Here is a 20,861-nt window from a genome sequence, read left to right as displayed (position 1 = left end):
TTCCCATCTTTTAAGGCTGATAATGAAGAGAAGAACATGGAAGAGGAAGTTGTTGGGTTTTTTTTTCCAGTCAGAAATACTGAAAGATTTCTTACAGCTGTCTGGTTTCCTGATACTTAAATTGTGAAACTTTGAGTTCACTCCATTATCATTTCTAAAATTTATTTTGAATAAGTTCCCTTTCGGGGGAGATACCCATGTGTAGAGAATGGTATGGAAATCTGCCAATGGAGGGATTAGAAATTTTGTCAGTTTAAAGACTTGGACCTTTTGAGATTTTTGTTGTTGTTGTTTTGTTTGTTCTTCTTTTCTGAGATGAAGGCTCACTCTGTCGCCCAGCCTGGAGTGCAGTGGTGCAATCTCAGCTCACTGCAATCTCCGCCTCCTGGGTTCAAGCAATCCTCCCTGCCTCAGCCTTCTGAGTAGTTGGGATTACTTACAAGCATATGCCACCACACCCAGCTAATTTTTGTATTTCCTGTAGAAATGGGGTTTCACCATGTTGGCCAGGCTGGTCTTGAACTCCTGACCCCAAGTGATCTGCCCGTCTCGGCCTCACAAAGTGCTGGGATTACAGGTGTGAGCCACTGCGCCTGGCCTTTCTGGGGTATCTTTGGCTTAAGTTAGTTGGAAGGGCTCTCTTTATTTTTTATTCTGCCTCCCACTGAAGAGACAGAGTTTTCGCTCTTGTCACCCAGGCTGGAGTGCTTTGGCGTGATCCCAGTTCACTGCACCTCCATCTCCTGGATTCAAGTGATTCTCCTGCCTCAGCCTCCCTAGTAGCTGTGATTACAGGCGCCCGCCACCATGCCTGGCTACTTTTTGTATTTTTAGTAGAGATGGGTTTCACCATGTTGGCCAGGCTGGTCTTGAACTCCTGACCTTAGGTGAGCCCGCCTCGGCCTCCCAAAATGCTGGGATTACAGGTGTGAGCCACTGTGCCTGGCCCTGTCTTGTAATTTAGAAGAGCAAGTTTAAATACTTGGGATGATGTATTAAAAAGCCTCATCCATGCTGACAAGAGCAGGGCCTGTAGTAGCCTTTGTTGTTTATCCTCTTCATCCTGTTCTGTACTTCATTTTCTCTCATTACTGAATTAGCTGGCAGCATTCCTTATTTGCCACAGAGCTATTTCTTAAAAGCTGTACTTACACTCAGGATACAGTTTTCCTTGGTATAGAACTCTTCCATGGCATTGCTCTTTCACTGGGCTTTATTAACCCTCAGGCTTCCAGTACCCCTTCTTCTGCTCTCCCCAGTTCGTTCCCTATCATCTTACAAAGGCTTCTTCAACCAGGAATTGGCATGAGCTGACCGTGTATGGGAAGAGATTGTCAGTTAATCTCATTATTGTAAATGCTCAGTGTTCAGAATGCTGCTACTTAAATGACATCCTATAGAACTGCATGAATCGAGATACATTTAAAAAATCCAGTTAAGTGGCTGTTTCTTGATGGTTGAGGCTCTGCTTTTGGGTTGTAGAACACTGGGAAGAAGTCTTCATAGCTCAGATAGTTTTTTAGTTGGTCTCATTTCCTTTCTACAGTCCATGCTTCAGGCAAAGTTACATATTGCCTGCCTGCCCACACCTTTCTGTGAGCATCTGAAATCTTGCTCACTCCTCTTTATTGACACCAGACCATACTGGTTGGAAGCTTCTTTCCAGTCCCCGCTTTCCTCCCTCCATTGGCAAAACATCTGGTGGGGAGGTCTTCGTGTGGTCTTTGGGCCTACCCTTGGGCGCTGGTACAGTGAGACTGGAGAGATGGGTGTGTATTCATTCTGCCTCCCACTGAAGCAATGACGTCTTCTTGGTGTTTGGGTCTCTGGGTGCCCCCACTCTTCCTGTAAATGTTAACCCCCACGGAGGTGAGGGGAATGGAGAAGCTTATCTCAGAGAGGCTCTCTGGAGAGGGAGGACCACTTCTGCTTTCCAGGGGGAAGCTGTGTCACGGAGAGCAGAACTGTAGCCCGATGCTGGAGAGAAAAGGCCCCAGAGGAGGCAGGCAAGGAAGTGATACTTCCTCCACCCCAGGCCCCTGGGTCATTTGCCTGCAGCCCCACCTTCCTTACCACCCAATGCTGCGTTTTCCTCGGGGTTCTTTCTACCCTCTGCTGCCCTCTGCATTTTCGGTTTGCCCTTAAGTGAGGGGTGGGGCGGGGTGGGAGAGAGGAGCAGTCTAGAGTCTTAAGGGCAGAGCCTGCTTTGCGAAACCCACCCTGGCCATGCCTGACTTTTTCAGCAACGGAAAAATGTACATTTTGAAATTCCCCGTCATGGAAAGTGTTATGAAACTCTTGGGTAGACGTTTCAAAATCTTTTAATGTTCAGGCTACATAATAATTTTTAAATACTTACTATATTAATTCAGGACTATTTTAAAAATTGTTAAATTCCTTGTTAAATTCTTGGGATAGAGCAGTGGCTGTCAAACATCTTTTTTTTTTTTTTTTGAGATGGAGTCTCGCTCTGTCGCCCAGGCTGTAGTACAGTGGTGCGATCTCCACTCACTGCAACCCCCACCTCCCAGGTTCAAGCGATTCTGCTGCCTCAGCCTCCCGAGTAGCTGGGATTACAGGCATGTGCCAATGCGCCACCATGCCCGGCTAATTTTTGTATTTTTAGTAGAGACAGGGTTTCATCATGTTGGCCAGCCTGGTCTCGAGCACCTGACCTCAGGTGATCTGCCTGCCTCGGCCTCCCAAAGTGCTGGGATTACAGGCATGAGCCACGCGCCCAGCCTGTCAAACTTATTTGACCACAACCCATAGCAAGAAACATTTTACCTTGTGCTCAGATACACATATCTGTAGGCAAAACAAAATAGAAAAAGGAAAATACAATCTGGTGGAACAGCCCCTCCCCTTAACTTGCAGGGGAATGTGGCCTGGAGCAGCTTTTCTGAGGTAGGATTGGCCAGCTCCATCAGAGTTTGTTTGTTCTGATGCATAATAGATATACATAGTTTCAGGGCACACGTGATAATTTAATACATCATATAATTTGTAAAGATTAAATCAGTATTTGCGATAGCCATCACCTTAAATATTTGTTTTCTTTTTAAATGCTGAATCTTTTGAATTCTTCTAGCTGTTTTGAAATGCACAATAGTTAATTGTGAACTCTAGTCACCCTACCAGGTCTTATTTCTTCTATCAAACAGTATATTTGTATCCATTAATCAACATTTTTTCATGCCCCCTTCCAACGTACAGAGATGGGCAGTCCAATAGGGAGGTTTATTAAACAAACACAAATTAAGTCACATTCATATAATGGGATACTTTGTAAATATCGTAAAAGATAAAACATTCAATTACAGTTACTAATATGATAAATTTTTTTTCAAAAGCTGAACACGGCCAGGCGGCCAGGCGCAGTGGCTCTTGCCTGTAATCCCAGCACTATGGGAGCATGAGGCAGGAGGATTGCTTGAGCTCAGGAGTTTGAAATCAGCCTGTGCAATTTGTCTCAAACAAACAAACAATAGCAAAAGAGCTGAACACAAACTAGTAGATGACATGATACCATTTCTGAAATAAAATATTCATATATGGACACATCATCTATAAACTGCATTTCAAACAATTTTTATACTAAGATCTTAATAGTGATTATTTCTGGGTGACAGTTGAGTGCTGTTTTTACTTCTGTACGTCTTTATATTTAAAAGAATGAGCATCCCATATATACATAAATATATATATAAATCCCACATATAAATATATACATAAGTCCCATATAAAAATATAAATATATATATATATATACACACACATATATATATATATTTTTTTTCCTGAGACAGAGTCTTGCTCTGTCACCCAGGCTGGAGTGTGATGGTATGATCTCGGCTCACTGCAACCTCCACCTCCCGGGTTCAAGTGATTCCTGTGCTTCAGCCTCCTGAGTAGCTGGAATTACAGGCACACACCACCATGCCCAGCTACTTTTTGTATTTTTAGTACAGACAGAGTTTTGCTGTGTTGGCCAGGCTGGTCTCGAACTTCTGGCCTCAAGTTATCCGGCCGCCTCAGCCTCCCGAAATCCGGGGATTACAGGCATAAGTCATTGCGCCTGGCTCCTTATATGATTTTAAAACGGCAGGATATAAGGAGCAATGGAATGAAGCCAGTGGGACTGCAGAAGGCAGGTGGAAGCAGACAGGGAACTTTGGAGCTAGAGTGACTTGAAGGACGCTTGATGGATATAATTGTAAGAGTCCTGTCTCAGGAGAGCTGATGCGCTGTAAATGTTGTAAATAGAACATTTTCTTAAAGAACCTTCCACTGCTATGTTTAGTATTCAGTTTAGCAAACTTTTCCTGGGTAGCTACTGGGAGTCCCGCACAGTGTTAGGAGTTGGGGTACACACCTGCCATGTTGGTGGAAATCCTGAAGGGAGTGGGCCACACACCCTGAAAGAAGGGGCTTTCCTGAGGAAGGACAGCCTGACTATGCAGGGATCATTCCACATTACCGGAGCTTGTTCCAGAGAGGCAGTGGGAGGCTCCACAGGCAGGCTTGGAGGGTGCTTGGCCCTAATACTAAATGTTGGACTTCATGGCATTAACGAAGGGGAATCACTGGAGCCTTTTAGTATGAAGCTAATTTTTTGTCCATCACAGGCAACTTCTTGCCTACACTCTTTTACAATATGGCATTTATGACATAGCCAAGAGTGAAGACACGTTGAACACTGACTTAATGCTTTGAGTAGGTGGAGAGTTGAATGACTCAAGGCTACTTCTCTAGAGATTAATTTGAAGCTAGAAAGTAACATTTATTTCTGTTTTCTGTGACAGCAATAGGCTTAAGCTTGTAATCGTCATCTGCAAGTAGGTACTTGACACCTCCCCTAAGTGACCTGGAGAGTGACAGATACAGTAATGGGCACAATCCTTGGTTTTTTGTTTTGTTTTGTTTTTGAGACAGAGTCTCACTCTGTCATCCAGGCTGGAGTGCAGTGGTGCGATCTCACTCACCAGGGATTTGGCCACCACGCCTGGCCGAATCCCTGGTTTTAAGCAAAATTTTAATATGGAGTTTATGGTTGTTGGTATAATGAAATGCGGCACCATAGCAGTTGATTTTTGTCTTTCAGAACCACACTGGCTTTTTGTATTGTTTCAAACTTGATAGATGCCCAATGTATATAACAAAAATTTTCCTTCATGTGTATTTCTTTATTTATTTGTTTATTTGTATGTTTTGAGATGGGGTCTCACTCTTTCGCCCAGGCTGAAGTGCAGTGGTGCTATCTCGGCTCACTGCAACCTCCACCTCCCAGGCCCAAGCCATCCTCTCACCTCAGTCCTGGGTAGCTAGGATTACAGGCCCTGCCACCAGGCCTGCCTAATTTTTTTGTTTTTTGGGAGGCCAAGGCAGGAGGATAATTTGAGCTCAGGAGTTTGAGACCAGGCTGTAATCCCAGGCTGGAGTACAGTGGTGCAGTCATAGCTCACTGCACCCTTGACCTCCTGCGCTCAAGCCATCTTCCCACTTCAGCCTCCAAGTAGCTGGGACTACAGGTGTGTGCCACTATGCCTGGCTTATTTTTTGTAGAGATGGGGTTTGGCCATGTTGGCCAGCCTGGTCTCAAACTCCTAAGCTCAAGGGATCCACCCGCCTCAGCCTCCCAAAGTGCTGTGCTGGGATTACAGGCGTGAGCCACCACACCCAGCCCATGTATATTTATCGAGTGCTGTATGTCATGATAGTGGGTGGTTTGGGGGAATACCAACATAAATAAGTGGGAGGTTTCTATCCTACAGGAGTTTATTGTGCTCTGTTTTCTCTGGATTGTTCACAAACCAGAATGCCGATCAATGACTTTGCTAGGGTTGTGGGTGGGCGACTTGCTCAGGAGATCCCTGGCACCCAAATGAGTGCCCAGAAATCACTCTGAATGGTCAAAAGTAAGGCAGGGCAGGGCGGTAGAGCACAGGGTGTCGAATTAATTTCATGTGGGGGCTGAAATCCCAGGTCTGTCCCTTCCTAACTGTGGGCTGCTGCTGGCAAGGTGCTGGCCTTGCTAGCCTCAGAGTCCTCATGTTTAAACCTCAGCAGTTTGTTGTGAGTGTTCTAGGTTACAGTGGATTCCAAACTAGCCACAAGTGAAGCACATAGCTAAATGGTAGTCATTGGTATTGTTATCAAAAGCAAGTTGCTTAGGGGGGGGAAGTGGCTCATGCCTATAATCCCAGCACTTTGGGAGCCTGAGACAGGTGGATTGCTTGAAGCCAGGAGTTCAAGGTCAGCCTGGGCAATAAAGTGAGAACCTGCCTGTATAGACAAAAAAAAAAAAAAAGAAAAAATAAAAACAAATAAAAATTACTCAGAGTGCAGTGATGTAATCCTATAGTCTCAACTACTCAGGAGACTGAGGCAGGAGGATTGCTTGAGCCCAGGAGATTGAGGCTGCAGTGAGCAATGATTACACCACCACACTCCATCCTGGGTGACAGAGCGACAACCTGTCTGTAAAATAATAATAACAATAATAAAAAGAAAGTTACTTAGGATGGCTACTATAAAAAATGAGAAATCATGATGAAATCATGTCATGTTAAAAAAGAACAGAACAACAAAAATCAGAAAATAACAAGTGGTGCCAAGGATGTGGAGAAATTGGAATCCTGTGCTTTGTTGGTGGGAGTGTAAAATGCTACAGCTATGATGGAAAATCATATGGTAGTTCCTCAAAAAATTAGACATAGAATTGCCATGTGATGCAGCAATGCTGCTTCTGGGTATATACCCCAAATAACTGAATGTGGGGTCTCAGAGATATTTGTACACTTGTGTTCATAGTAGCATTATTCACAATAGCCAAGAATTAGAAGTAACTCATGTTCATCAATGGATGAAATAAAATGTGGTTTATACGTACATTGGAATTTTTTTTTTTTTTTTTTTGAAACAGGGTTTTACTCTGTCACCCGGGCTAGAGTGTGGTGGCACCATTACAGCTCACTATAGACTTGACTTCCTGGGCTCAGGTGATCCTCCCACCTCAGCCTCTTGAGTAGCTGAGACTACAGGTGCATGCCACCATGCCTGGCTAGTTTTTTGTATTTTTTGTAGAGATAAGGTTTTGCCATGTTGTCCAGGCTAATCTTGAACTCCTGGGCTCAAGCAATCTACCTGCTGCGGCCTCCCAAAGTGCTGGGATTGCAGGCATGAACCACCGTGCCCAGCCATACAATGGAATGTTATTCAGCCTTTAAAAAAAGGAAATGCTGGCTGGGTGCGGTGGCTCATGCCTGTAATCCCAGCACTTTGGGAGGCCAAGGTGGGCGGATCACCTGAGGTCGGCAGTTTGACACCAGCCTGACCAACATGGAGAAACCCCATCTCTACTAAAAATACAAAATTAGTCGAACATGGTGGTGCATGCCTGTAATCCTGGCTACTTGGGAGGCTGAGGCAGAAGAATCACTTGAACCCGGAAGGCGGAGGTTGCAGTGAGTCGAGATCCCGCCACTGCACTCCAGCCAGGGCAACAAGAGCGAAACTCCGGCTCAAAAAAAAAAACAAAAACAAAAAGGAAATGCTGACACATGATACAACAAGGACAAAACTTGAGGACATCATGCTAAGTGAAATAAGCCAGACACAAAAAGACAAATACTGTATGAGTCCACTAATGTGAGGTTCCTCAAATAGTCAAATTCATAGAGACAGAAAATAGAATGGTGTCTTCCAGGGACTTGATGGGGGAGGGAATGGGAAGTTACTGCTTAATGGGTACAGAGTTTCAGCTTTGCAAGATGAAAAGAGTTCTGGAGATGGATGGTGTGATGGTTATACAAGAATATGAATGTACTTAATGCCACTGAGTTATATACTTAAAATAGTTATGATACAAATTTTATATTGTGTTTATTTTACCACAACTTTAAAGAATGAAAAAAAAGTTGCTTGATGAGCAGATACGTGTACAAATAGACAGAGGTGTCCTTGAGGATATTTCATTAAGTTTGATAAATTGCCCTTCTTCTGGCTGGGTATTTACCTACCAAGCAGACGGGTGTTCACTTTTTTGGCAGAGAGAGGACAGGATCTTTACTCTTCGTCATTTAATACATGGCCACGTGGATTGCTGGCTGACAGTATATTGAAATGGTGTGATGTGGGAGAGGGAATGATAATGGAGAAATTTACAAAGGCAGAGATTGTGGATTACAAAGTAAGGAGAAACTTCTAACCATCAAAGCTGCCTGCATGGGTCCTGGAGAAGGGTCCTTCTCCATCATTAAATGTTTGTCAGCAAAGGCTAAGAGATTCTTACAAGACCTTTTAGAAAAGGTTACATTAAGGCCAGGGCGCAGTGGCGCACACCTGTAATCCCAGCATTTTAGGAGGCCGAGGCAGATGGATCACGAGGTCAGGAGTTCAAGACCAGCCTGGTCAACAAAGTGAAACCCCATCTCTTCTAAAAATCCAAAAATAGCCAGGTGTGGTGGCACACACCTGTAGTCCCAGCTACTTGGGAGGCTGAGGCAGGAGAATCACTTGAACCTAGGAGGTGGAGTTTGCATTGAGCTGAGACCACGCCGTTGGACTCCTGCCTGGGCGACAGAGCAAGACTCCGTCTCAAAAAAATAAATACATAAAGTTGCATTAGATGGCTCTAAAAGGTGCTTCCTGATTTGATGATACAGTTATATTAATATTTCTAGCCATGCACTCATTAACTCCAAATTACATAATAAGAAAGTATCTTTCTTTTTTTTTTTGAGGCAGTGTCTTGCTCTGTCACCCAAGATGGAGTGCAGTGATACCATCATAGTTCATTGCAGCCTTGAACTCCTGGGCTCAAATGATCCTCCCATCTCGAGATCCCAAAGTCCTGGGATTACGAGCATGAGCCATTGTGCCTTGCCAAAGAAAGAATATTTCTGACACAGTTCTTTCTAACAGGATTCGAGGGAATTTTTAAAAAAAGTTTTCCCAATGCAGGAGTGTGTGTGTATGTGTGTGTATGTGTGTTTAAAATTTAAGTATAACACTTACATAGAAAAGTGCAGAAAACAGAAGAATCTAGCTGAACGCAAAGCCTTGTGTAACCACCCCCATGACCAAAAAGCAGAATGATGTTGACCCTCCCCCAAGCAGTACTCCCCTGAAAGGCATCTGCCATTCTACTTCTAGTTTTTGTTTAGTTTCCAGTGTAGGCTTCTAAACAATAAAGTGTAGGGAATTGAAAAGCAGTACAAAGCCATTTGGTTTGGCAAATAAACAGATTTTCAAGCTGTGGGTTTGGCTACCACCGGCATCTCTCTGTGTGTGGAATTTACTTGCAATTCAACTGGAGAGCAAGACCTCGTCCTGTTTTACTCTGGCGATTCAGTTGCTAAAATTCTCACACATGAGTTTGATCTGAGCCTTATTTAAATACCTTTTTATTCATCCATTAATTAGTAAAATTAGTTGGCATAAGCCATATATAGCTGGTTTTTCTGCACAGCCAAGTAAATTTATAAATGCAAATATGTGGGTGTGATAAGGGTGGTTTCCACTGACCCACATGTAATCAAACATCCTGTTATATGACACAGTGCCAGTCTGTGCATAGGCATTTGAAAGTACTAACTGGGTTTGTGAATTCAGTGATGCTATTCTTCAGTAAAATAAGGACTCATTTTTCTGATGTTAAGGAACACAGCACCTTTGTTACTGACTGTTATTTCAACTTCTGTTTCATGTAGTTTTGATATTTATTTTTGTTGGGGGTGACAGAGAGAGGCATAATTGACCTGTGGCATTTGTTAATCCATGAAGTGATGCTTCACTTATGCATCATTCAGAAAACACTTCTTGGATACTCACTACTCATGAATATGCATGCATATGACTTGCAGTCAAAGCCATGAGTTCTCAATAGCAAAACTGTTCCAGCTATACTCAGAAAGTTAAAATGTTTAAAAAACTTTTTTTTTTTAAAGAAAATTTTCCTTTTATTTTTGTTGTTTTGTTTTGTTTCTTTTAGAAGCAAGGTCTCACTATGTTGCCCAGGCTAGAGTGCACTGGCCATTCACAGGCACGATTATCACTCACACACTATGGTCTTGAGATCCTGGGCTGAAGTGATCCTCCTGCCTCAGCTTCTCGAGTAGCTGGGACTAGAGGCACGTGCCACTGCACCTGGCTTAGAGTATAAATTTTTGTGTCACACAAGATATGAAGAACATGCACAGGCACTGGACCCATCTGTGGGTTCATCTTTCTGTGGGACCCACTAAGGGACCCATCTTTCTGTGAAAAAGTCACAAGTGAAGTCTGGGCCATGCAAGGAATAACCATACCCCAAGAGAACATGCTGAGCCTGTAGTTTGCCTGTCTGCATCCCCCAACCCCCCCAACTTATTTTTATTTTATTTTTTACTTTTTATTATTTTAGACAGGGTCTTGTTCTGTTGCTGAGGCTGGAGTGCAGTGGCATGGTCATGGCTCCTGCAGCCTCCACCTCCTGGGCTTAAGTAATCCTCGCTCCTCAGCCTCCTGAGTAGCTGGGACTAGAGGTGCATGCCACTGTGCCAGATTAACTTTCTTAATTTTTTTTTTTTTTGAGACAGTGGTCACTCTGTCACCCAAACTTAAGTGCAGTGGCTCAATCTTGGCTCACTGCAGCCTCAACCTCCTGGGCTCCAGGGATCTTCCCACCTTAGCCTCCCAAGTAGCTGAGACTACAGGCATGTGCCACTACACCTGGCTAATTTTTTTTTTTTTTTTTGACGGAGTCTTGTTCTGTTGCCCAGGCTGGAGTTCATTGGCACTATCTTGACTCACTGCAACCTCTGCCTCATGGGTTCAAGCGATTCTCCTTCTTCAGCCTCCTGAGTAGCTATTATTACAGGCACCTGCCACCATTCCCAGCTAATTTTTTTGTATTTTTAGTAGAGACGGGGTTTTGCCGTGTTGGCCAGGCTGGTCTCAAACTCCTGATCTCAGGTGATCCACCCGCCTCAGCCTCCCAAAGTTCTGGGATTACAGGCGTGAGCCACCAGGCCTGGCCTGCCTGGCTAATTTTTGTATTTTGTAGAGATGGGGTTTTGCCATGTTGCCCAGGCTGGTTTCAATCTCCTGTGCTCAAGTGATCCATCCTTGTGCTTCAGCCTCCCAAAGTGCTGGGATTACAGGCGTGAGCCACAGTGCCAAGCCTAAAATTTTTTGTATAGTTGGGGATCTCACTATGTTGCCCAGGCTGGTCTTGAACTCCTGGTCTCAAGCGATCTTCCCACCTGCTTCAGCCTCCCAAAGTGCTGGGATTACAGACGTGAACCACTGCAGCCAGCCCCAAAACCTCCAGTTTATTTCCTCCAGCCACAGTTCCTGATGCTTGGCATCTCTGCGTTTTAACTGCTTGTCTCTGTTAGCAACTGCTGGATGCTACAGAGGATTTGAACAAAGAGTGAATCCTGAGAATGGAGGGAATACTGGACTAAGGAGACTGACCAGAGCAGAACAGTTTCCAAGTGAAGAAGTGAGTCCCTTAGTTGGAAATAAAGTAGGAAGAGATGGGGAAATAACTTGGCTGGATTCCTTACTAATCTTGGTGAAGAATATAGGTATGGATTAGTGACACTGTAGTAGCTAATGAAAAATATTCCAGGTTGTGAACTTTGGGGTGTCTGAGGAGCAGCATGATGTCGTAGTCATAAACTGAGAGTCAGGAATTGGTTTCTGGGCTGGGTGTGGTGGCTCACACCTGTAGTCACAGCACTTGGGGAGGCCAAGGCAGGAGGATCACTTGAGGCCAGGAATTCAAGACCAGGCTGGGCATCATAGTGAGACCTCATCTCTACAATTTTTTTTTTTAAAGGAATTGGATTCTAGTCAATGCTTTGTCAAATACCAGTCTTGGGACATTAGATGAAGTTCCTTCATCTATTGTTTTTCTAATACATAAAACAGTAATAACAGATTTTTGTTTGGTATCTCATCCAGTTGTTGCAAGGATTAAACGGGGTAATGTACCTGGGAGTTCCTTGAAGAGTCTAATTTTCTACCCAGTTTTGGCTGTTGTTTTGGATTAAACTGTACTACCCCGAGCCTTTTCTTGATTTTGGAGGATCCCTGCCCACTCCCTACTCATGGTACCCCTGGCCTGTTCTGGTAGATTCACTCATGCATTGTCACCAGTCCTGTGGGGAAGTGGAAATTTGGTGTACATACCAGGTGCACTTTCATTCTTCTCAAAATGTTATGACAAATAGCAAAGAGAACACCTTTTCTTTTATCATTAGCTCATCCTTAAGCATCTCATTAGGGGTAAAGCAATTTAAAAATAAAAAAACAAGTTTTAGCTAGACGTGGTGGCATGCCCCTGTCATCCTAGCTGCTCTGGAGGCTGAAGTGAGAGGGTCCCTTGAGTCCAGGAGTTGGAGGCTGCAGTGAGCTATGATTATGCCACTGCACTCCAGCCTGGGTAACAGAGCAAGACTCTCATCTCTGAAAAAAAAAGAAAAGAAAAAGAAACAACAACATCAAACAAAGAAACAAAAGCAAGTTTATAAATAAAGAAACAGAATAGCAGGGACATGGATGAAGCTGGAAACCATCATTCTCAGCAAACTAACATAAGAACAGAAAACCAAACACGGCATGTTCTTACTCATAAGTGGGAGGTGAACAATGAGAACACATGGACACAGGGAGGGGAACATCACACACCGGGGCCTGTCGGGAGGTGGGGGGCCTAAGGGAGAGATGGCATTAGGAGAAATACCTAATGTAGATGACGGGATGGTGGGTGCAGCAAACCACCATGGCTCGTGTATACCTATGTAACAAACCTGCATGTTCGGCACATGTATCTTAGAAATTAGAGCATAATAAAAAAATTTTAAAAAAAAGAAACATAGAATAAAAACCATACCTAATTTAGTAAGAGAGGCATTCCCCCCAAGCTCCTCACGTTTATTTATTTATTTATTTGTTTAGAGACAGAGCCTTGCTCTGCTAACCAGGTTGGAGTGCAGTGGCGTGATCTCGGCTCCCCGCAACCTCTGCCTTCCGGGTTCAAGCAATTCTCCCTACCTCAGCCTCCTGAGTTGCTGGGACTACAGGTGCCCGCCATCACCCCCAGCTAATTTTTGTATTTTTAGTAGAGACGGGGTTTTGCCATGTTGGCCAGGTTGATCTCAAACTCCTGACCTTAGGTGATCCGCCTGCCTTGGCCTCCCAAAGTGCTGGGATTACAGGCATGAGCCACTGCACCCGACCTAAACTTCATTTAAATGATGAGGAAATAACTGCAATGGAATGAGCTGGTTGGAGAACCATGTTACTCACCCGAACGCTGGCTTTATGCAGTTTCAACGTCCACAGCTATCTTCTGATTGATCGCATTACAGTCTTGACCTAATTTCTCCTGATAAGGAGCTGAAAATCAAGCAACAGTACATTAGAACTTTGATTCATGTGACGCCTATCATGCCATATAAATGAAAATTCAGAGTTTAGATTAAGAACAGTAAAGCTTTCTCTGTTGTACCTTAAAAGGTACTTCCCTCCTCCTCATAATAATAAGCTACATGCTTCTGGAAGTTTTACCAAGACTTGAGATCAGGAGGGAGCTTTCTGACGCTGAGCACACCTCTGACTTTGCACATGGTGGTTTCGAGGGGTTGATGGCAGAAGATCTCCAGAGTCTAGTAACAGTTCTGTCTTACTGTTCAAATTTGCCTTTTCTACCTCAATTTCTCCTCCATTTTAACAGAAAACCTACTACTACTACTTCATATGTATCTAAAATATTTCAAAATCTTTAGTAATGGGATATAAGCACTCTTAGCCATCAGAATAACTTTTAAGGTCAGGTGCAGTTGCTCACACCTGTAATGCTAGCACTTTGGGAGGCCGAGGCAGGAAGATCACTTGAGCGCAGAAGTTTGAGACCATCCTAGGCAACATAGTGAGACCTCATCTCTATAGGAAACTTAAAAAATTAGCCAAGAGTGGTGGCATGGGCCTGTATTCCCAGCTACTCAGGAGGCTGAGTTGGGAGGATTGCTTGAGCCTGAGAGGTGGAGGCTGCAGTGAGTCGAGATCACGCCACTGCACTCCAGCCTGGGTGACAGTGAGACCCTGTCTCACAAACAACAACAACAACAAAAAAAACTTTTAAAGATTAGTAAGCAATTTTTTTCTTTGGAAAAAATTAAAATGAAAATAGATGATTTTAAGAAAACTTTTTATGTTTTTTAAATCAACTTTAAAATTTTGCTATATAGCTCTATGAATTTTAATACATGTGCAGATTCACTGAATTATTTTCATAATGAGAATACAGAAAAGTTCTGTCACACCCTCCCCCCCAAAAAAAACTTTCTTGTGCCACCCCCAGCCCAATGCCTGGCAACTGCTGACCTGTTGTCTGTCCCCATTGTTTTGTGTTTTCTGTAATGTCATATAAATAGATTCATACTGTATGTGATCGTTTTATTGTCTTTTATAATAACAGCTTTATTTTTACTTTTAATTTTGTTTTGAGACAGAGTCTCCCTCTGTCACCCAGGCTGGAGTGCAGTGGCACACTCTTGGCTCACTGCAACCTCCTCCTTCCGTGTTCAAGCAATCCTCCCATCTCAGCCTCCCAAGTAGCTGAGACCATAGGCACGTGCAACCATGCCTGGCTAATTTTTGTATTTTTGGTAGAGACAAAGTCTCACCATGTTGCCCAGGCTGGTTTTGAACTCCTGGACTCAAGTGATTCACCTGCCTTGGCCTCCCATAGTGTTGAGATTACAGGTGTGAGCCACCCACACCCAGCTGAATAATAGTTTTATTGAGATATAATTCACATATTGTATAATTCACTCAATTAAAGTATACAATTCAGTGATTTTTAGTATGTTCACAGAGTTGTGCAATCATCACCACAATCAATTTTAGAACATTTTTATTACACAAAAAGAAATTCTGTATCCTTTAGCCCCTCACTACGCTCTTCCCCTTGTCCTAGGCAGTCACTAATCTATTTCTAGCTCTATAATAAATTTCAGGAAACTGGTTTTAATAATTTCCTTTTTTTAAATAGACAGTTTCTTGCTCTGATGCCTGGAGTGCAGTGGCACAATCACGATCACTGTAGCCTCTGATCTTCTGGGCTCACGCAATCCTCCTGCCTCAGCCTCCTGTGTAGCTGGGACCACAGGTGTACACCACTGTGCTGGGCTAATTTTTTTATTTTTTGTAAGGATGAGGTCTCCATATATTGCCCAAAGTGTTGGGATTACAGGCATGAGACACTGTACCCAGCTAAGTTTCTTTCTTAGTTGGAAGAGTTTTACAATGATGCCAGCACAGTTACTACGTGTTTTACTTTTGTATCAGGCAATAATTACCTTTCACAGAAAATATAGTAAAAATAGCAATCCTTTATTAAATATTTGTCCTCTGTTAGGTAGTCAATTCCTTAAAAGGTATAATATTGATATTCTTGTTATTGATAAGGAAACAGATGCTTGGGGATAATAAATATTATGCTCACTTAACTACTAAGTAAATGGAACCCAAGTCAGCCTGACCCCTAAACTGATGTGTTTGTTTTATTTAACTTTGAAAGGTTATTTTTTAAAAAATCACAGTTGTAATATGTGGAACATAATGTCCTTGACTTTAGTTTATCAAGCAGACTTTATACATTAACATAAATGTAAAACTCAGGAATAAGATCACTTCTGGGAAATGTATAATAAATATAATGCAGGGAACATTTATTGAGTGCACACGGTATGTCATTCATTCTTCTAAACACTTGTCAAGATTGTATTCAACCAATCCTTATAACAAGTGTGTGAAGTTGGTACAGTTATCATCCCTTTTCTTTTCTTTTTTCTTTTCTTTTTTGAGATGGGGTCTTACACAGTTACCCAGGCTGGAGTGCAATGGTACGATCTCAGTTCACTGCAACCTCTGCCTCCTGGGTTCAAGTGATTCTCCTGTCTCAGCTTCCCAAGTAGCTGGGATTGCAGGCACACGCCACCATGCCCAGATAATTTTTTGTATTTTAGTAGAGATGGGGTTTCACCGTGTTGCCTAGGCTGGTCTGAGCTCAGGCAATCCACCCGCCTCGGCCTCCCAAAGTGCTAGGATTACAAGCATGAGCCACCGTGCCCAGCCTTATCATCCCTTTTCTGCAGGTAAGTAAAGATTAATTACCTTGCCAATGTCATGTCACTGTGCGAGGTGGAGCTGGAACTTGGGCCTAGGATGTTTGGCTCAAGCTTAACTACTGCTCCAGGAATCTAATGTGCTGCCACTCTGACTTGAGGAAGACAAGAGCTCAGACACTGAAAACCAGTCAGCATGGCCAAAACAAGAGAGCCCCCAGTTCTGCCAACTTGGTACAATTTTTACTATAACCATAGCTTGGAAAAATGAAGAAGAAAAAAATTCACTGGAGTTGCAATGAATATTTAAACATTGCGTCAAGTTTAAAGCATGATGAGTGTCAAGCCAGTTGAGTTTTCTGCATTAACTTCAGCTGACAACTCAGTTTACATCTATTATAAATGTCACTATTTCTTGGGGGAAAAATAATCTTCCTCTTTTTTATTTTTAATTTTTTTTAGGGATAGGATTTCATCGTGTTGCCCAGGCTAAAGTACAGTGATGTGATCATTGCTCACTGCAGCCTTGAACTCCTTGGCTCAAGTGGTCCTCCTGCCTCAGCTTCCCGAGTAGCTGAGACTTCAGAGTCACGTCACCATGCCCAGCTAATTTTTTTTTTTTTTGGTGGAGATAGGACCTTACTATGGTGCCCAGGCTAGTCTCAAACTCGTGGCCTCAAATGGTCCTCCAGTCTTGGCCTCCCAAAGTATTGGGATTATAAGTGTGAGCCATTGTGCCCAGTTTAATTTTCTTCTTTTGCCAAAGCAAAGCTAATACTTTTTTTATAGCTAAGATTTAATTATGTTTGGATTAAACCTTCTCTTCAGTATGTATCTCATACTTTTCTTTTGCTAAATACTTATCTAGCTTGCATTTTTTTCCACATTAAGGAGAATAGCTCTTGGAAATCTTATATTCTCCTAACTCTTTATCTTAAAATGCTGCCACAAAATCTTAGACATTGAAAAGTTATTAAGGTTCTAGTTGAGAGTTTACTAACAACAAAAAGAAGGATAATTGGCAAAGAAGACGTGGATTGAGTGAGCCACATAGCCCCTTTCCTGTTCTGGTTTCTTGGTGGCATTTGCAGCAGTGCCTCTATGATGCCTGAGCAAAACTGGTTTATTGGGAAGTGATGTAAACCACACTGCCAGTGCTTTTGCTCAGCACTTGGGCACTTCGTGGCCGTGTGTCTCATATGATGCTCATAATGCTTTTTTTTCCCTCTCCTTCCCCCCATAATACTTTACGAATAGATGTTTCCACTTCTGAATAGTTCTCCGATTAGAATAGCAGTTACAAAATGGGTAAGACTTCACCTCGTCCTTTAAAACAGGAAAATTGATAGAATTCCTCCACCTCCTTTCATTACTGAGGCTGTCAGATGATTCTTTAAGCAAAACCCCAGTGTTCTCTTGTGTGATGAAGTCAGTGTAAGTGATGGTATTTTTACATTGACTTTAATACGAAAGGAACTGTTTAATTGAACTGTTTCATCTCAAGGCCAGGCTTTGGACTCCTTCTTGGGCTCATGCATGGGATCCTTCTTTTGCACACCTGTGGCCTCCCTGGAACTACTTCTGGTGGTTTCCCTGGACTTAGTATCCCCCAAACCTGGCAGCCTAGGGCCTGGTGACAGGCAGAGGAATGTATTGCTCTTGCTCTGTGGGGTCGGGTAGGGCCGGGGGAGGTCCTGCATGAATATTTTCAGTGCTGATTCAGAAAGAGCATTGGGCATACACTTCAGGAAACCCTACCTGGAAGCTACAGCAGCACTGCTGTATCCTAGACTGACCACTTCAGATATTTCCAACACGGAGCTGGATGTGGCTAGGAACCGGCTCCCAGCTGAATAGCTTGTGCTGAGTCATTATCAAGTTGCATTTCCTGGCTCAACCAAAGATAAATAGGGAAGAACCTAAATCAAAAATGACTTTCAGACTGTGATTTGGGTTAATATACCACCTCAGGGCAGCAATGGAGTCATGACTGCACAGACACAGGAAAGGATCTGGTTGCAGAAACCAAGTGAGTCAGTGATGATGTATCATCATTCTAAAAAACGTACCTGTACTTTCTTTTTTTTTGAGATGAGTTTCACTCTTGTTGCCCAGACTGGACTGCAATGGTGCGATCTGGGCTTACCGCAACCTCCGTCTCCTGGGTTCAAGCAATTCTCCCACCTCAGCCTCCCGAGTAGCTGGGATTGCAGGCATGCGCCACCACCGCTCGGCTAATTTTGTATTTTTAGTAGAGACAGGGTTTCTACATGTTGGTCAGGCTGGTCTCGAACTCCCGACCTCAGGTGATCCACCCATTTTTGCCTCCCAAAGTGCTGGGATGATAGGCGTGAGCCATTGCGCCTGGCCGTAACAGTGTACTTTCTTTCTTTCTTTTTTTTTTTTTTTGAGATGGAATTTCGCTCTGTAGCCCAGGTTGGAGTGCAGTGGCGTGAATTCGGCTCACTGCAACTTCCGCCTCCCAGGTTCAAGCAATTCTCCTGCCTCAGCCTCCTGAGTAGCTGGAATTAGAGGTGTGCTCCACAACGCCCAGCTAATTTTTTTTTTCTAGAAGTTGAATTGTACAAAGTACACTTATATTTTGACACCTGATCCAAGACACAGTCATGTACCACATTACAATGTTTCAATCAATATATAGCATGCAAAAAAAAAAAAAACAACAACAGTAGTCCTATGAGATAAGAGCTGAAAATTCCTTATTACTTAAATGTTATTTTGAAAGTCAACATTTTTCTCCTACATATTTTACTCATAAGCATGGCAAAATGTTACAGGTCTCATTGTCACCACTGCAATACGCATACTGTGATGGAAGCATAACCTATCTCAATTTAGCCACATTAACTATTTTTGGACACCATGATCAACAGTGCCCATTCTCACCTAGCATGAGGCTTTTTTTTTTGGAGACAGAGTCTCTCTTTGTTGCCCAGGCTGGAGTGTAGCGGCACAATCTCCCCTCACTGCAACCTCCGCCTCTTGGGTTCCAGCGATTCTCCTGCCTCAGCCTCCCGAGTAGCTGGGACTACAGGTGTGTGCCACCACACCCAGCTGATTTTGTATTTTTTAGTACAGACAGGGTTTCACCATATTGGCCAGGCTGGTCTCGAACTCCTGACTTCGTGATCCGCCCACTTCAGCCTCCCACAGTGCTGGGATTACAGGCGTGAGCCACTGCGCCCGGCCTACAGCCAGCTAATTTTTATATATTTGGTAGAGACGGGATTTCACCATGTTGGCCAGGCTGGTCTCGAACTCCTGACCTCAAGTGATTCGCCCACCTCAGCCTCCCAAAGTGCTGGGATTACAGGCGTGAGCCACCGTGCTGGGCCTTGTACTTTCTTGAATGGGAAGTTGTCTTCATGGTGAGCAGCTCTTCTTTGAGGTGTTTATTTAAAGTATTCAAAAGAACAGAGAGGTTCCAGTAGGGAACAATGAAAATATTAAGGCTTCTATATCATGCCCTGTGAGGGAAAGTAGACAAAGATGAAATAAACTTCAACAAGAGACTAAAAAACTACTTGAGTGTTTTTGATTACCAACTTTTCATGAGCTGAATAGGTTGAAAATTTGCTACTTTTCCAAGTTTTCCCTTTAAGATCAGGGATAAATCATTTCCTGGAAGGATATTTTTCACTGTAAGCTCTTTCTGTTTCTATGTTGATAATCTAATCTGAATAATTAAGTTTTATTGAGACCTTCCTTTTGAAAGTAACTTGTTACCTATGTATGATTAACCTGGCTATTATTCTAAATGTAGAATTTAAAGTGTTTTATCCAGGCTGGGCATGGTAGCTCATACCTGTAATCCCAGCACTATGGGAGGCCAAGGTAGGAGGATTACTTGAGCCCAGGAGTTTGACACCAGCCTGGGCAACATAGAGAGACCCTATCTTTACAGAAAATAAAAAGAAATTAGTCATGCATGGTGGCATGGCCCTGTAGTCCCAGCTAGCTATTTGGGAGGCTGAGATGGGAGGATCCGCTTGAGCCTCGGAGGTTGCAGCTGCACTGGGCTGTGATTGTGCCATTAAAACAGAGTAAGACAGACTCTCAAAAAAAAAGTGTTTTATCATTTATATAGAGCTTGGAGTTTCAAACATAAAGTAAAATTACTTTATCACTTGTAAAAAATGTGTTCTCTGAAAGTTGATAAACAATGAGGTAGAATGACTCCTGAAATTAAAAAAAATAATAGCAGGACTTTTATAGATAAATCTGAAGTAAGTACAATGAACAATTTTTTAAATAAAATATACCCTGAAGCTAATACTTTGTAAATACCAACATTTTCTTTATGGCTATAGTGTAACCAAATTCAGGAGTAAGTAACTCAATTATTTGGCTGTCGGGTTGATGGAATGAAAATAAATTTCTTAGAATATGATATGAAATGTGATATGAAATTCAACTTTACTAAACTTTGCTGAACACCAGCAAATGTATTTACAATCCTGGGTTCTATTTGTCAATCACAGACCACCCTTTTTTCTGAGCATTTTTTCTGTTCTGAGTTCACGTATGGGGTTAGGTTGGCGGTGGATAAACTCCAGTCCCCACTCTTTAATAGGGCATGGAATTATGATGCCACACAAGATAATTTCTGTATGTGTTACCCTGCAGATCATGCACCTATAAAAGATAAAGAAATGGCCAGGTGCGGTGGCTCACGCCTGTAATCCCAGCTACTCGGGAGGCTGAGGCAGGAGAATTGCT

The 20,861-nt window shown here is 43.0% G+C and overlaps 1 protein-coding gene and 1 non-coding gene across 4 annotated transcripts in view; one reads left to right on the top strand and one right to left on the bottom strand.

Moving 5' to 3' along the window:
* Nucleotides 1–20,861, top strand: part of LYN (LYN proto-oncogene, Src family tyrosine kinase) — a 138,977-nt gene that overhangs the window by 4,040 nt on the left and 114,076 nt on the right. The gene's annotated exons all lie outside the window — the stretch shown is intronic.
* LOC115935693 (small nucleolar RNA SNORA1) lies at nt 18,909–19,041 on the bottom strand. The gene has a single exon (XR_004071312.1). It is a non-coding gene; the product is annotated as a small nucleolar RNA SNORA1 (small nucleolar RNA).

Source organism: Gorilla gorilla, chromosome 7 (genome assembly GCF_029281585.2).
Source record: "Gorilla gorilla gorilla isolate KB3781 chromosome 7, NHGRI_mGorGor1-v2.1_pri, whole genome shotgun sequence".
Lineage (NCBI taxonomy): Eukaryota > Metazoa > Chordata > Mammalia > Primates > Hominidae > Gorilla > Gorilla gorilla.
The sequence above is the reverse complement of the archived record's forward strand: the minus strand, read 5'-3'. Positions and strand labels throughout refer to the sequence as shown.